Consider the following 16763-nt stretch of genomic DNA (forward strand, 5'->3'; position numbering starts at 1 on the left):
CCAACTGTGATATTCACTTTCTATATAATACATGTATATATTGTACTCTGTCATTAAGTCTAAAGGGCATACCCTTTAGAGTTAATCAACAGAATTGTAAAAGAGGTCACAGAAAGAGGGAATCAGGTCACTTTACACCGATAGTTAATAGCAATATTTTAGAAAGTGACCATTTAATTTGAGAATCCAGTTTGTTTCATGTGACACATAATTCTTTGAAAAAAATTGTTCTCATAGAGGGGACATTGATTTTTTTGGTTTGGAAGCTATTGTACCCAACCACACACAGAATATCTTTTTAGATCAGAATACAAATAGAAAGAACAGTAATGTATTTCTGAAATCTTTAACCATCACCTATAGTGCAGATTCTGACAGTTTAAGAAAGATTTTTCAGAAGAACTGGGACATCCTTATGGAGGATGTAGACATTTGGACCCAGTTAGGTGATAGACCAACAATAACATACAGGAAGGATAGACATTTAAAAGATATCATCAAGTGTGAACACCAACTGCATGGGTACAACAGTTCAGGCACATTAAAATGTGGAACATGCAATTGGTGTCATAAAATTAAAGTGGGTGATTCTATCATTATTAATAATCTGGAATACAGTGTCAAAGGTAGATACAATGGCTCTTCTAAAACAATAGTATATGTGGCTATATGTGACCTATATCCAGTTCATAGGTTCATATGTGTGTATTAGGCCAATGGCCCTGGAGCCCTTACAAGCCCAGCCCATATAACTGCCCTGGCATCATGCCTCCGTTAGTTCCTGGTGCCTCTATCAAGCAGAGCAACTGGAGCGATCATCGGGGTGAACCCTCCACTTCCCATCCACTCATCAAGACCTATCCCGAAAAGGGCCACTGAGGTGCTCTGCTTGACATGTATGGGAAGTCTATTTCAGAGCATGGGAAGTCTCTGAGTTATGAACCCTTGCCTCCAGCATAGTGATGAGGTTGAGGTCCCAGGAGCATGCGGTGCGGAGGGACTGGGACCTCTCTAGGTGTAACATCTCCAACAGGGCTGGGTCAGACATGGCTGTGTAAGTCAAGCAGAGATCGCCTCCTACTAGACAACATGAGACAGAGAAAAGCTGCAGCTTTCTGTGTTCGTTCATGTAGGGCATGCATTTAAGGCCTAGGATCCTCTTCACGAAGTACTCCTGTGGCCCCTCCAGTCACTGCAGGCGTCCAGTGAGGCACATGCCAAATGGGGCACTACACTTGACGATCAGTCCAATGAGGGAAAAGTAGAGAGAGATGATGACCTCCTTCCTCCTAGATGCAAAACCCCTGGTAATGAGATGTGCCACATAGAAGGACCCCCCTGACCACAGGGGCAATGTGGTGGTTGAAGGAGAGGTTGCTGTCAACCTGTGTCCCCAGATCTCCTATAACGCCTCCAGTGTCCATCGGTCCACCATCAATGTGGTAATCAGTATTTTTAACAGGTAAAACAGAAAGGAAATTTAGCCACAGAATTTATGAACATGTATATTCCATCAAAAAGAACAACTTGAATAAAGCTTTGGCAAGACATTCATGCCAACACTGACCACAATTTTAGATTCATGGCCATCGACCATGTAGACATAGCTGAAAAGAGAACACCAAAGTAAAAGATTTGTCTGCCAGCCAGTCAGATAAATGCTCCGATCTACCAGCCAGTCAGATAAATGCTCCGTCTGCCAGCCAGTCAGATAAATGCTCCATCTGCCAGCCAGTCAGATAAATGCTCCATCTGCCAGCCAGTCAGATAAATGCTCCATCTGCCAGCCAGTCAGATAAATGCTCCGTCTGCCAGCCAGTCAGATAAATGCTCCGTCTGCCAGCCAGTCAGATAAATGCTCCGTCTGCCAGCCAGTCAGATAAATGCTCCTTCTGCCAGCCAGTCAGATAAATAAGGACACATGTAATGAGATGTCTTTAAAAGTGTTTAAGCCTGTTGATTGACAGAGAGTCCTGATTGGGCTTTGAAAAGTCTGAATGTTTTGTATAAATTGAATATTGTATGAGTGTAACTTATGTTGATCTGAAGAAGCTGATTTAGCGAAAGCGCTTATCAAGTTGCAATAAAAGTTTTTTATTTGTTTTACAAAAGAAGTGACTACCTCCTTGCTCCGTTTCTTATTACATTCTATATAGCTGAAAAGAGACCATGGGGGTGTCCATTTGGAAGTGAAAGAACTAAAATGGCAGGTTTTATTGAGAGCAGACAAGTGGCTAGGCATCAGTGAAATAACTTCCATCACACCTATTTTGAAACTCAAAGCCCTACAGTATAAAATAATTTCCTATTGTAGGGATATATATATATATATCTATATATATATATATATATATATATATATATATATATATATATATATATAATATATACATTTTTGCAACATTTATAAGAAGATGTGTACTCTGTATATCCTAAATGCATTAAGAACAACATGTATGTTTTTATTTATTCATTTACACATTATTTAAGGTTCATTATTTATGTACAACAGTTTGGCACAATTACAAATGTTTAGAATTTTTTTATACATATATATATATATATATATATATATATATATATATGTATATATATATATATATATATATATATATATATATATATATATATATATATATATATATATACATACATATATATATATATATATATATATATATATATATGTTAGAGAACTTCTATTTATTATGGGACATGAAGGGTTAATTTTTTTGAGACGATGTCAGTAGTTTCATCCAGTCAGAAAGTAGAGTGTACTGTTTAAATTTTAGATTGATTTTATTCATTCATCTGATGAAGTTTATATTTGTTCAACAAAAGTGCTCAAGTGTTTATTTTATTATTTTTACAAATAAATTATCAAGTTCTTTTATCTTGCAATGTGTTTGTGCCTTCTTGCCTTCTGGTTTGGTGAGGTATTGTCACTGTTTACTTGTTTTTCTTCAGTTGGTCTTTGTTTCTTCTGCAGTTTGTCATGGCATCAGGCAGTGACTTGAATACCTCCCGACCATCATCTAGTACTGTGCAGAACGAAGGGAATTCAGATATAGGCTATTCAATTGATCTTGTCATGCAGTTAACACAAAGAATGGATAACCTATATCAACAAATGGACATTATAACCAAAATAATGCTACTGGGACTTCCAATGCTCAAAGGAAAGTCAGCGATGTGTCTACAGACTTCAACATCACCCCCTCAGTGCCTTGCTGCCTACCCATCAATGGAATCAGCATCTAGACAAGGAAATGATGTGCAGCCGCACAACCCGGAAGCAGGAGAAAGAGAAGGAATGAATATACAGAATGCCACTGATTCTCAGAGAACAGAACGGTTTCAGGAAAGAAATTCCGCAATTAAATGACTAGTTGCCGTCTGGACTTGCCTTCAACAATGGAACTGGATATAATTTTTCTTCGACTGAAGGTAAGTTCAGTGATTTTGACATGAAACTTTTGCGCTGCAAGAAATTGCAGCTAGAAAATACTTATTTAAGGGAATGTATCAAGTTAAAAGTGGTTCCTAAAGGCCTGAGAATATGGCATTTCCCATCAGGATTAATTAATAACTCCGCATTTCATCTTGAACTGTTACAACTGTTTGATAGATGTGGACTTGAACTGTTAGAATTATTGGTGAAAAACAATGCAAGTGAAATAAATATCTTATTTGAAGAGTTAACTGTCTTAGACAGAGCTATTCGTGAAGATAGAGAATATGACTTAATGAAATATGAACGTTTAAGAATACATAATAGCACTGACCAGCACATTAACAAACTGAAAGCTGGTAAATTAAACAAGATTGACAGAAATGTCAATGACTATGCAAATGGTGTTGCATATCCCAAGCCTCCAGCTACATATAGAAAAGCCAGAAATGGAGTTAATGACAACAGGAATTTTTCATCAAACTCTGGCAATGACCTGAAAGCCGAGGGTAACATAGTTGACAGAGAGGATGAGTTGGGTTTTAACTTTGATATATAGTACCCTGAACTAAGGAGAAGCGAAAGAATAAAGAATAAAGCGAATTACAACAATAAAAGACAGCAACCTCAGGTGGGGCTTCAAGCCCTGGGATTTTAAGGGGCCAGGCCCAAAACCAGGAACTGGAGGACATAAGTGTGGACCACAACAACATTTTTTGTGAAACAGTGGTTGATGAGTTTGTTAACCAAGAACAGGATGTAATTATTCCACTTTTGGACAATAGTAATAATGACTTCTCATGTATAGTGTTATTGAATAGACAGAAACATTCTGCTATATATAATTACTTAGAGTCTTGCATAGATGAGTCAATAGCAGATTTACTTTCAAAAGGAATGACATTGGTACCCGCAAGAAGGTTTAATGTTGTCATCACTGTCATTGATTTAAAAATTTATCTAAGAAAGTTGAATTAATTGTTATTGTATAAGAACCATGATCATGATAACAACCATAACTTTTCAGGATTAGTTCCACCTACAACCCCCCCCCCCCCCTTACATCCTAAGCTTGCCATGTATGAGAAGCTCTGTGAATTAGATTTACACAACCTACATAAACATAAAAACTCTATTAGTAAAGACGTTATGAACATTAATTCAGAGGAACAGAACAGTTTGACATCACTACAAAGGCATGATGTTAGGATCATGAAACCAGACAAGGGGGAGGGGTTGTGATCATGGACACAGCTAGGTATGCTCATAAATAGCAAACCATGTTTAATGCTGAAAACTATAGGGAAGTCTCCCTTAATTAACTTAATGGAGCCGATTGGAAAATTTATGGGCAACTGAATGATATGTTCTTGGAGAGAACAATAGAGATTTCATTACACAACTATTTAAATGTAATCACCCGAAGAATTCCAGTATTTTTTGGCATTGCCAAGATCCACAAAGGCCTTTTGGATCTGGCAATGACCTGAAAGCCGAGGGTAACATAGTTGACAGAGAGGATGAGTTGGGTTTTAACTTTGATATATAGTACCCTGAACTAAGGAGAAGCGAAAGAATAAAGAATAAAGCGAATTACAACAATAAAAGACAGCAACCTCAGGTGGGGCTTCAAGCCCTGGGGTTTTAAGAGGCCAGGCCCAAAACCAGGAACTGGAGGACATAAGTGTGGATCACAACAACATTTTTTGTGAAACAGTGGTTGATGAGTTTGTTAACCAAGAACAGGATGTAATTATTCCACTTTTGGACAATAGTAATAATGATTCCTCATGTATAGTGTTATTGAATAGACAGAAACATTCTACTATATATAATTACTCAGAGTCTTGCATAGATGAGTCAATAGCAGATTTACTTTCAAAAGGAATGACATTGGTACCCGCAAGAAGGTTTAATGTTGTCATCACTGTCATTGATTTAAAAATTTATCTAAGAAAGTTGAATTCATTGTTATTGTATAAGAACCATGATCATGATAACAACCATAACTTTTCAGGATTAGTTCCACCTACAAACCCCCCCCTTACATCCTAAGCTTGCCATGTATGAGAAGCTCTGTGAATTAGATTTACACAACCTACATAAACATAAAAACTCTATTAGTAAAGACGTTATGAACATTAATTCAGAGGAACAGAACAGTTTGACATCACTACAAAGGCATGATGTTAGGATCATGAAACCAGACAAGGGGGAGGGGTTGTGATCATGGACACAGCTAGGTATGCTCATAAATAGCAAACCATGTTTAATGCTGAAAACTATAGGGAAGTCTCCCTTAATTAACTTAATGGAGCCGATTGGAAAATTTATGGGCAACTGAATGATATGTTCTTGGAGAGAACAATAGAGATTTCATTACACAACTATTTAAATGTAATCACCCGAAGAATTCCAGTATTTTTTGGCATTGCCAAGATACAAAAAGGCCTTTTGGATCCCCCAGTGAGGCCTTTAGTGGAAGGTAGGGATTCAATAACAGCTGCATGTGCCCAGTACTTAGACTACGAGTTGAAGAAATTGCTAAAAAGTGAAATTCAAATATGCAAAGACTCCTGGACATTGTTGGAACACATCAACAATATAGTATTTGACAAGAAAGACCTATTAGTCACTATTGACGTGAAAGATTTATATACCGTCATTCCATAGACTACTGGTTTGGATTGGGTTAATAAAATATTATTAGAACATAAGGTTCACCAAGATAAAGTTAACCTCATCTGGGAATTATTGGAAATAGTTTTAACCAACAATTTATTTATATTCAACAACAAATATTATTTGCAAACAACTGATGTAGCCATGGGTTCAGTTTATGGGGGGGGGGGGCATTCGCTAATACACTCATGGCATACTGGGAAATACAGTTTGTATTTCAGTCAAGCTACTATTCCCACATCAAAATGTATCACAGATTTCAAGGTGACATCAGTTTAATATGGGGAGGCCCCCCAGAATTACTTGAACAATTTTTACAATACATAAATACTACTACCTCTTTTTTACATTTCACTTGGATTGTTAACGTTGACCATATGAACTATTTAGATGTTCATCTCTTTAAGGATGAAACTAATGGGATGTATGCCACAACTATTTACAGAAAAAAAGACTTATTCCAACTCTTTTCTTCATTACAGTGGCTCACACCCTAAGCACCAAAAGAGATCAGTTGTTAAAGGTCAGTTGGTAAGAGCTGCTCGGATGGTGTCAAGGGATGAAGATTTTGAGTTGGAATGTATTCATTTGAAATTTCTGAAAAGGGCAAACCCTTTAAAGTTAATGACCAGAATTGAAAAAGAAGCCACAGAAAAGAGGGAATCAGGTCACTTTAGACCGACAGTTAATAGCAATATTTTAGAAAGTGACCATTTGATTTGCGAATCTAGTTTGTTTCATGTGACAGAATTCTTTGATAGAAAATTGTTCTCATAGAGGGGACATTGATTATTTTGGTTTGGAAGCTACTGTACCCAACCACACACAGAATATCTTTTTAGATCAGAATACAAATAGAAGGATGTATTTTTGAAATAATTAACCATCACCTATAGTGCAGATTCTGACAGTTTAAGAAAGATTTTTCAGAAGAACTGGGACATACTTATGGAGGATGTAGACATCAGGACCCGATTAGGTGGTAGACCAACAATAACATACAGGAAGGGTAGAAATTTAAAAGATCTCCTCAAGAATGGACACCAACTGCATGGGTACAACCATTTAGGCACATTAAAATGTTGAACATGCAATTGGTGTCATAAAATTAAAGTGGGTGATTCATTCATTATTAATCATCTGGAATACAGTATCAAAGGTAAATACAACTGCTCTTCTAAAGCAATAGTACATGTGGCTATATGTGACCTATGTCCAGTATTTTAAATAGGTAAACCAGAGAGGAAATTTAGCCACAGAATTTATGAACATGTATATGCCTTCAAAAAGAACAACTTGAATAATGCTTTGGCGACACACATTCAAGCTAACACTGACCATAATTTTAGATTCATGGCCATTGACCATGTGAACATAGATGAAAAGAGACCATGGGGTGTCCATTTGGAAGTGAAAGAACAAAAATGGCAGTTTTTATTGAGAGCAGACAAGTGGCCAGGCATCAGTGAAATAACTTCCATCACACCTGTTTTGAAACTCAAAGCCCTAGAAAGAAAGAAAATAGGTGAAAGGTAAGTATGATATTTAGCATGAATAAATAGTATAAAATCATTTCCTATTATAGGGATATGTATATATATATATATATATATATATATATATATATATATATATATATATTTTTTTTTTTGCAACATTTCTAAGAAGATGTGTATTCTGTATAGTCTAGATGCATTAAGAACAACATGTATGTATTTATTTATTCATTTACACATTATTTAAGGTTTATGGTTTATGTACAACAGTTTGGCACAATTACAAATGTTTAGAATTTTATATATATATATATATATATATATATATATATATATATATATATATGTTAGAGAACTTCTATTTATTATGGGACATGAGGGGTTAATTTACTTGAGATGATGTCAGTAGTGTCATCCAATCAGAAAGTAGAGTGTACTATTTAAATTTCAGATTGATTTTATTCATTTGTCTGATGAAGTTTACATTTGTTAAACGAAAGTGCTCGAGTGTTTATTATTTTACAAATAATTTAGCAAGTTCTTTTATCTTGCAATTTTTTTGTGCCTTCTTGACTTTTGGTTTCGTGAGGTATTGTCACTGTTTACTTGTTTTTCTTGAGTTGGTCTTTGTTTCTTCAGTACTCTGTCATTATGTCTGCATATATTATCACGTATCTATTGCGTTTTCCCCAAACTGAGACTGAGACAGAAATGGGTCCAATAGGATCAGTGCTCTACTCCAGTTAACAAGTTCAAAATCAAATATATGAATAAAATAAATTCATTTCTTGTATTTCATTTGTTTAAATCACCTCTGAGTAACTTGATTTATTTTTTTCTTCTAAATTACTGGAAGACATCTCTTGTACCAAAGCTGAAGTTTGAACTTTTTGCTGAACAGCTGCAGGATTCTTCCCAATCAGTATTTTCTCTTCACCTTTTCTTTGATTTTCTTTCAGGTTCTCTAAATTTCTTCTTTGGTAGCATCCAGGCAGTGCACCTACCAGCCAGTAACTGAATTTTACTCATGCTGGCTGAATTACTATGTCTTATTTCTCAGTTTCTGTTTTCACAATGGGAGAGCTGAAATTAAGCTGTTGATCAGTGTGCACCCCCCTTGGAAGTCAGAATATATTTTGGTCATGTGCCATTTCTGTACTGTAACCTGGACAGCACTGGTAGAGTTTTTAGTAGAGTCTAGAACAGAAGCTGCCATTAAAAGTGGATCTTTACTAGAGCATATAAAATATTGCATGAGAACTATAAGAATCTATCAGAGGAGGTTAAAAAGGCTTGGAAAGAGAGAGTGGATAAGCAATTCACAAAGAAACAATTGGAGGACATATGTATGTCTCCTAAATCTGCAGCAAAATCTGCAACAAAATCTAGAAGATTTAGGATTTTTGATGGGAAATGCTTACATAGATATTTTCATACCCCAAGTGGACTCCAGAGAATTTTTCATCAGGTAGTTAGCAAATGTTGGAGGTGTGATGGTGAAACAAAGGGGTAACTGGGAACATATTTTCTGGGACTGCAGTCAGTTGGCAGATGCACTGTTGGAGATGCTGGGTAAGCAGATTGGTGTGATGAGGAAGATGATTTTTCTGAGCTATGGTACAGAACTGGAATTGCCTAGACATGGTAAGACTTTGCTGTCTCTAATTATGATGGCTGCAATGGAAATCAAAATCTAAACCAACTATATTAGAAGTAGTAAATATAGTAACAGAGATAAAACTAGAACTAGGATCTTTAGAAAAATGTAGGAACAAACTACATAGGATAAATGGAAATTGTGGGAACAATACATACAGCAGAGGAATGAGGTTTATAAGAAGGTAGGATTTATATGAGCTATGTACTGTTTGACTTAAAATGATTGGGTAGATTATAATTGATGTATAATGTTTGCAATTGGAAGTGTGTCAGTATAGTTTATGATATAAAATGGTTGCAACCAGGACTATGTAAGTGTGGTTTGTTTTCATTTATATAAATGTACGATTGCTTATGTCATAAGTAATAACTTCTTGTTTTATAAAATATTAGTTTGGTTCTATCTCTTTGACTGCAACTCTCACTGACTTCAAATGTCTTAGCTCATGTGGTACACTCATACGAGCATGAATGATGAGAAATATCATCATCATCAACCTCGTTTTTCCCAGTTTCTACATGGAGTCAGGGTCCTGCATCAGCGGTCACTATCTCTCTTGATTCAATGCCACTCTCCTACTATCTTCGACAGTCAAGCATGACATGAGTAAAAGAAATGTCCTCAGGTAAAACCTTTACATGATCATCAGATTCAGATATTCTGTCTTCAAACAAATTGGCATACTTTTTCAGAATATTATTCAAATCCTGCAAAACACACTTTGTACACTCTGATTTATGCGACTGTACTTACAAAGTATTATTCATCATAGGAACATTTTTCTTGAATTTGCTATAGGTAGTTGCCAGTCTAAATTAACTTTAACATTTCAATGAAATCTTCATTTCTGATTAGTACTGGACTGCCTTTATTCAGTTCTAGTATTAAAGTTACTCAGAACATTCTCACTAATTACATCCATTGCTGTTCTCGGGCCCGATTTGCATATTCAGAGAGAGATAGACAGAAAATGAGCATATGTAAATCCTGTCTCAGAACCCGGTATCAGTAGAATCCACACACTGTTAACTGCATTTTATCATACCTCAGGATGCATGGCTCTTCCTGAAGCTCATGGAAAGTACTGCTCATCGTAGACTGAATGTTACCTTTCATGATCCATTGAAGAGTTCTTTAAATTGTAATTTTCAAAGTACAAGTCCAACTAGGTACTTATCAGTTGACATGTTGTGAATTTTGTTATTCTTCTTTCATCTCAGGATGAGTTCAGGTTGAATCTGAACACAATGAATTATTTTAACATTTCAAGTGTAACAAAAGCTTCGCTGCCCCAAATAACTGACTGCTATAAGCAAGCTTATAATGCCACTAAATAGAACAACAGCTTGTATTCTTTATTTTTGTATACATAGTTCAACTGCATGTGACCTAAATTCATTATTTTAAATGTTGATTTTGCCATAATTAAACTCTGTACCAGTAACCATCTAAACATTACTGCTTAGAATTTAATTAATTTCTAAAGCCAGAAGGGTCCCTTACCCTTCTCAGCCATGCCAACAAGAAGAGATATGGCTCGAAGACAGCCACTTACACTCATACTTACAGAAAAGATTTATAAGATACTAGCAGAGTGGAAAAGAGACAATGATACTTTAAAGTTACACTATGTGTAAGAAAAAATTAAGGTATGGTGATAAAGAAGAAGAAAGAGATACAAAAAGAAATCGCTAAGAAATGAAAGAAAAGAATTTACCTAAACCCACTGAAGACTTGAGAGCACTGGCTAAATGCGACTGTTTCAGAAAGAAGCAAACAAGATCTGAGGTAATTATGAGAGAAGGATTGTGGGTAGAGATGAAGCATGTGAGTTTTTGGTTGGTGCGAGTTGTAGTAACAGCTGAGTCAGTTCTGATATCGGAACTAACCCATCTGTCAAGGATAAAATGAAGATTAACAACATCAGATAGATCCTTAAGGAAAAAAACAGCAACCCTACTTAATATTAAACTTATAAAGTTGCAGAAAGTAGTCCAAGAATGATGCCAACATAGGAATGGTGAAAGGAGACTTTGCCAATAGGGATGACCGCAAGTAGGGGTATAGAAAACAGACAAGTAAAGGCTGGAATTTACTGGAGGAAACTGGCAAAGGAAGCAAGGTAATGGGAGCATATAACTAAAGAAGGAAATGTAATAAGAGTGGAATGAGGCCAAGTATAAATTTGGACTGCAGGTTAGAGACTAGACTGCCTTTCCTACCAGGGATTGATAGAGTACAGGGAAAGAGAGAGGAATATGGAAGTGCTAATTGAAAGATCAGCTCTGGTAGACTTTTTAATCTAATGTAGAAGAGAAAGTCTTGTTAAAAAAAGGATAATTAGTATGTTACACAAAATACTGAGTTATAACAACAACAATCAGAGGTGGTTAGAAAAGATTGGGAAGAGAGAGAGACTAGAAAGGTTTACAAAGGAACAATTGGGGGACATCTGTATGGCTTCTAATTATGAAACAAACTCCAGAATGTTTAGGATTCTTGCTTGGAAGTGTTTATATGGGTATTTTATATTTCAAGCAGACTTTAAAGAATTTTACCTCAGACAACAAATCCAGGAGATGTGTTGGAAACATGAGCAGTAACTAACTGGTAAAATGTTGCAGATAAAAATTTCCTACAAAATATTCTTTTGGGGGGGGGGGGCGTCTGTAACTAAGAAAATTATGCTTTTGAGCTGGGACATGGGATCCGAATTGCCTATACAGAGTAACAACTTACTAAGTATAATGCTATTTGGCTTCCAAAACAAAACAATTACTATAAAAGGGATATCACTATATTTAAACCAATTGTAATTGCAGGACTAGATATTTTAAAAGAGATGAAAAAACTAGACGTGAGATCTTTAGAAAAAGGAAGAAACAGATTACATAGAAATAAATGGAATTTGTGGAGCAATATATGCAGAATAATGTTCAGACGGAATCATACTTAAGAGAAGGCAATAATTGAGTAACGTATGTAATGCTGAAGTGAATAACTGCCAAAAAGAATAAAGCATATAAATAATGTATAATTCAAGAATATAAAAACTGTTAATACTGTTTGTTTTCTTTTCTATTAATTTCTGTGTGCTATGTTTTAGGTGATAAATGAATAAATGTGTTTAAAAAACAAAATAAATACTGTGGTCCCTACCATACTGTGTTGCATGTTTTATCTGGTGTTCCAGTGACTTCACGTCCAGTTACATACTGTGTATAGTTAATGTTTGACTAAATAAAAATGGCCGTCTGGTTTGCTCCTTTCATTTTATTCTAATGTGGCTAAAACATACAGCTCTTAGTTGCTTTTTTGTTTAATGCTGTATCTTTTTTGTTATACTGTAATGGGTCAAAATTGAGAGGGGACCTTAGGTTTCAGTCTCTATATCTTAAATAAAAAATAAAAGAAATACACAAAACACTTACAACTACTTGTGTTTAATATGCTGATAATACGGCATTCATGTACAATTACAGACTGACCATAAATGCATTAAAAGGCTACCCTTTTTGCAACAACCACAGATCTTAGTTCTTTCAATATGTTGTCTTTCAGTACACTAAGCCATGGCCTTTTCTGAGTGCCTAACATATGCAGTAATAAAAATAAAAGCATCACTCTTTAAAACTATATTATGCAATCACTTCAGACTGCAAATATTCCTTTAAGGGAAAATGTCCATTAGGAAAAAGCAGTACACTACTCCTCGCCTACAACAAACCATAAAAAAGTTGAAGAAGCCTACCACTGACTCCCTCCTGGGCTTCAGGAAACCACCTATTACCTAACACTTTCTTCTACGTAATGCTTATTTTAATAGAGAAAAGTTTATGTTACAAGTTTGTGGCCAACTTGGTCAAGTCATCTGGCTGAATTTGATTTGTGTGAACACTGTACTGACTGAAAGGTTTCACATTGTGTACATATTATGGTGAATAAAGTGCCACATGGAGTTAATATGGTTGCTACAGTACTTGTAAAAGTCAAGAAATTAATGGGCAGTGTTCGAGTAAGGTTTGGAGATAGGGCTGATGTTTTGCTTACTGTTACAATGAAGGTTACAGTTAAGGGGAGGGTTAGGTTTTTGTTTAGAATTAGGGTTCAGGCTCGGGTTACATTTTGAGAGGTTAGGTTTAGGGCTGGGTTATGCAGTGCTGCATCCTATACGGGATGTGTAATGGCCTTTACCTCCCAAAATAAATAATGTAGAAAATCACGCGTATAGATTTTTTTTTCTTATTTTCAATAAATATGTCTTCAAATTAAATTGTTTATTACTTGGACTTAATTATATTGTATTCAAGGAGCATGTTTCCAAACAGATATCATACAGTCAGGATAGCTTATGTGTATCTGTGTTTGTTAAGCAGGCATCTTTATAAAGAAGGATACAAACTCTTAGGCCGGGATTCACTAATCCTCCGTGTAAGACTAACTAAGTCTTACTCGGAAAGGGCAGTCTAAGAGTATGATGTCAGCGCATCATGCATATTCATGAGGGTGCGCTGACTCAACTCTAAGGCTGACACAGAGCGTGCACGACTGCAGGGGGCATGTCAGACTGGCGAGCAGTCCAAATATCCAAGCCCCTGCAAGTGCACAAAAATGTGAAGAGAAATGAGAAAGTCCGCTCAAATGTCAACAAACCCAACATTACACTCCCCCACATTCTAAACCCCTGTACAAGTTTAAAATGTAAAGCTTTCCATTTTATTTTTTTTTATTCCCAATATAGCTGCCCGTATCTGCGCGTGTATGTGCTGGTTTGCCCATTGCTTAGCTACAGTTAGCAGAGAAGACATCGAAGAGGATAATAAACTACTTATATGCAAATTAAGCCAAACAGCAATAGCGTAGTGGTAGAGCCTTCGCACAAAGAGGAGGCATTCCCAGTTCGAGTCCCACCACACCCCTTCCCATTTTCTGTAGGAAATCTGTGCATAAAAATAACTCCTGGCATTTACCTTTTAATTGTTAGTAAAGTGCATTGAAATGGCCTATGTAGTAGTGAATGATATATATATATATATATATATATATATATATATATATATATGAAGGTGGAATGGTCATGCATACTGATAAATGCAGAAGTAACGTATCTTAAGCAATGTGAAGCACTGCTAAGCAAAGTTTACTAGTATTAAACACAGTTAGGTATAATTGTTCATAGCTTAGTACTGCTTTAACTAGCGCAATGGCTTTGCGCTTAGCTGCACGTCGCGCCAACTAGCAGAAACAAAACATGTTTGTGTGGAGCTGCGCACCGCGCTAACTAGGGCAATGTTGGGCAACATCGGGCACCGCTGGGCAACGTAGAGCAACGTTGGGCAAAGTTGAGCAAAGTCGGCTAAACACAGCCACACCTCCTAGCCGGCCTGGCCAGTAGTAAAATAAAAAGCAATGACAGGCCTCAAACCCAGGATACTATGCACCATAATCACAGTACTAAACCACTAAGCCATGACAGCTTTACATATGGATGCATTTCCAACACACTCATATATAACAATGGAAGTTTACCCATTCCTAAGCAGATTTGCTTTTAGCTGAGAATTTGCAAAACCGGCCAATCACAAATAAGTGCGGGAAATGAGGCATATTTAAGCTCCATAGGTGGGAATAATTGCCATAACTGGTTGTAGCTCCCATCTGCAGACAGTATGGCTGGTGTTGGAGAGGGCTCTCGTTTTTGAGCGCAAAGGTGGGGCATTGAGGAGTCAAAAGTAATGACTTGGCTCCTTGTCCATCATCATGATGCAAGAATCCTGCAGGGCCAGTTTCAGGGCACTGAGTACAAAGCAGAAGCCTGGAACCGTCTAGCACATGATCTCACCAGTGTCACAGGCATCCCTCAGACTGGTGATCAGGTCAGACACCACTACTTAGACCTGAAGAGACGCAAGGAGGACCGACTGAACCAGTGGATACAGGAGGCCCGTGGAATGGAAAATGCCCCACTACTGAGTATGTAGCCATGGAATGACATATGTAAGAATTGCTATTGTAGTCTATATTATGGATAGGTATGTCTCAATATCCCTTCATTTACTTCACAGCTGCAGGTGTCCGTGCTGCGAATCAGCAAGCCTATGCAGATAGGCTGCTAAGGCTGCACCACCAGGCAGGTTAGTAATTATTCTTCATGTTTTGTCATATAAAAGAAGTGAGAGAGCCTGAAAAAGAGTGTTGCAACCCACTAATAAAGGTATAATAAGTGTTGAATAACATCTCTGCATGTACTGTTATATAAAATAAGTGAGACAGCGTGAAAAGGTGGTGTAACCCATTAATAAAGGTATAATATGTCTTGAATAAAAGACCTCTGCATGCAGTGATATATCAAATAAATGAGAGAGGCACTAGAAAAGTGTGTAATGTAATTAATAAAGGTATAATTCCTGAAGTGTGTCTGTGTCACTTTCTTCGATATGTTGTTGTACCCTTGCATTATAGAAATAGTACTGTTGTATTAAGTGTAGTCAACCCACACATGGGTAGGCCCATATAAAGTGAATGACGGGAGTGCCAGTAGCTATTAAGCATATATACAGTCCTCGACTGTCGGTTCATGGCCGGCATGTACAGGTTAATCTGGGACATGAGTAGCTTGTTATTGTGTTCCCCAGAAATGTCAGTGTGCTGCTAGAAATGTAGGGGGCTGTCAACATATACCTGATAATGTCACCTGAACACATCCAGATATGTAGATATATAAATATAAATTAAATATATAAATATGTAGCAGTAACATCTGCATCCAGGACAGTTGGTATGTCAGATACAGGTAAGGTATATCAAGAACTAGCAAAACCCATTTCACAATTTAATGGACATTGCCCAGTGTAAATATACATGTAGGGGATATATAACTGCAGTTCACAGGAATTTAATGTAAACTTATAAGTATATATAAGTTGTTAATGGAGGTATTTTTTACACCCTACTGTATGTGCATAAACAATGCAATTCCACACCTCAATGGGTATGTCTAATCTCATAACATTTGTTGGGACACATGTCCTATTGGTTCATAAATATCTGCATTTACTATGATGCATGTGCCCCATTCAAATACCACAATCTTGGTGGCCTGTGGCCACCAATCAATCCTGCATGCTGTTGGAATGTCCACTGTTGTTCTGTATATGCATGTGTTATGCTTGCTGTTCAACTGTTGGAACGCTGGTGGGAATACTACTGTATGCTGTTACAAATAAATTGGAATGCTGTTGGCTATTACTAAACCATACTGTCATTAAGTCCTCCTAAACATAGAATGTATGGGAAGGCCGGTCCCAGCGAATCCACCTATCCCACCTCAGCTGGCGATGGCACCTGGCACCAGCAGGTCCTGTGTCCAGCCCGGGAACTCCTCCTCCATTGGTCCTGTGCCACCCTTGGGTGGAAGCACTGCAGGGGATGGGGCTCACTCCCCCATGCAAGCATGGCTGGAGGAGGGCCACCT

General features: G+C 36.9%; 1 protein-coding gene across 9 annotated transcripts in view; it reads right to left on the reverse strand.

Moving 5' to 3' along the window:
• The window catches only part of ADGRB1 (adhesion G protein-coupled receptor B1), a 4264735-nt gene that overhangs the window by 583901 nt on the left and 3664071 nt on the right, over nucleotides 1-16763 (reverse strand). The gene's annotated exons all lie outside the window — the stretch shown is intronic.

Source organism: Protopterus annectens, chromosome 3.part1 (genome assembly GCF_019279795.1).
Source record: "Protopterus annectens isolate FY-2018-M chromosome 3.part1, PAN1.0, whole genome shotgun sequence".
Classification (NCBI taxonomy): Eukaryota; Metazoa; Chordata; order Ceratodontiformes; family Protopteridae; genus Protopterus; species Protopterus annectens.